Raw genomic sequence first — 2000 nt, forward strand, 5'->3', positions numbered from 1 at the left:
TTTCTTGCTTCTGCCACAAATTCCCCAGCTGTGAGCCTTCCAACCTTCTAAGTATTCCTTTATATGTGGTTCAGAGTTCTGGGACCATCCCCTGAACCTGCTTGGCCGGGTATTCTGTGTTGTTGTTGACGGAGCTCTCTGCTATACATCCACCCAATCCGCCATCTTGTTTGTTCCTCTCCAGCAGCCTTTTTGTCCACTGCCTTGATGACATCCACAGCAACAGTCTGTCTCATGTCATGAACAGCCAAACGACCCAGAGGAGGGTAATCTGAGAAGCTCTCAACACACATGGGCTTGCCGTGAACCATGTCAACAATGGCAGCATCACCAGACTTCAAGAATTTGGGGCCACCTTCTAGCTTCTTACCAGACTGGTGATCAATCTTCTCCTTGAGCTCAGCAAGTTTGCAAGCAGCGTGAACTGTGTGACAGTCCTACACAGGTGCATATCCAGCACTGATTTGGCCTGGATGGTTCAGGATGATCACCTGTGCAGTGAAGCCAGCTGCTTCCATTGGTGGGTCATTTTTGCTATCACCAGCCACATTGCCATAATGAACATCTTTGACAGAGATGTTCTTTACATTGAAGCCTACATTGTCCCCAGGCAGAGCTTCACTCATGGTGCATTTCAGCATGGTGCATTTTAGCAGGTAATGTTGATGGGAGCAAAGGTGACCACCGTGTCTGGTTTGAGAACAACAGTCTCCACTCTGCCCACAGGGACAGTGCCAATACCACCAATTTTGTAGACATCTTGGAGAGGCGGACACAGGGCTAGTCAGTTGGACGAGTTGGTGGCAGGATGCAATCCAGAGCTTCAAGTAATGTGGCTCCACTAGCATTGCCATCCTTATGGGTGACTTTCCATCCCTTGAACCAAGGCACATTATCACTTGGCTCCAGTTTATTGTCATCATTCCAACCAGAACTTGACACAAATGCTACTGTGTCAGGGTTTTAGCCAATTTTCTTAATGTAGATGCTGATTTCCTTAACGATTTCCTCATCTCTCTTCTGGTTGTAGGATGGCTTGCTGGAATCCATTTTATTAACACCAACAATTAGCTGTTTCACACCCAGTGTGTAAGCCAGAAGGGCATGCTCACCGGTCTGCCCATTCTTAGAGACACCAGCTTCAAATTCTCCAACCCCAGCAGCAACAATCAGGACAGCACAGTCAGTCTGTGAGGTTCCTGTGTTCATGTTTTCAATAAAGTCTCTGTGTCCTGGGGCATCAGTGATGGTCACATAGTACTTGTTGGTCACAAATTTCCACAGGGAGATGTCAATGGTGATGCCTCGCTCATGTTCAGCTTTCAGTTTATCCAAGACCTGGGCATACTTGAAGGAGCCTTTCCCATCTCAGCAGCTTCCTTCTCAAACATTTTCAATGGTTCTTTTGTCGATTCCACCACATTTGCAGATCAGGTGACCAGTAGTTGTTGACTTGCCAGAGTCAACGTGTCCAATAACAACGATGTTGATATGGGTCTTTTTCTTTCCCATTTTGGCTTAGGTTTTGCAATGGTTTTCACCAACACCTGTATTCTGGCGGCAAACCCGTTTCAAAAAAGTTTCTAGGCTGTTTTGACTGCTGTGGTTGTATATAAGGTTTTGAGACTGGGAAGTGATAGGACTCCCATTTTGTTCTTCTTTTTAAATAATGCTCAGCTTATCCAGGGTCTCTTTCCTTTCCATAAAATTTAATGATTAGTTTTTCCAAATCTTTAAAGAATGATGTTGGAATCTGGACTGGGATAACATTATATTTAAAGATTCCTTTGGGTAGTGTCAACATTTTCACAATGCTAAGTCTTCCTATCCATGAGCTGGATATATTCTGCCATTTATGCAGATCTCTTTGGGTTCCCTGTAATAGTGGTTTATTTGTTTTTTGTTTTTAATGTTTTATTGTGAATTATGTGATAGTTTACATGGGAGAACATTAATTTTACATTCATTCTATCGTATATCATCTCATTGCCATGGTTACA

The 2000-nt window shown here is 43.9% G+C and overlaps 1 pseudogene; it reads right to left on the reverse strand.

Moving 5' to 3' along the window:
- Window positions 1-1512, reverse strand: part of LOC102811724 — a 51748-nt pseudogene extending 50236 nt beyond the window's left edge.
- Window positions 1513-2000: the final 488 nt, after the last annotated feature.

Source organism: Chrysochloris asiatica, unplaced genomic scaffold (genome assembly GCF_000296735.1).
Source record: "Chrysochloris asiatica unplaced genomic scaffold, ChrAsi1.0 scaffold00282, whole genome shotgun sequence".
Classification (NCBI taxonomy): domain Eukaryota; kingdom Metazoa; phylum Chordata; class Mammalia; order Afrosoricida; family Chrysochloridae; genus Chrysochloris; species Chrysochloris asiatica.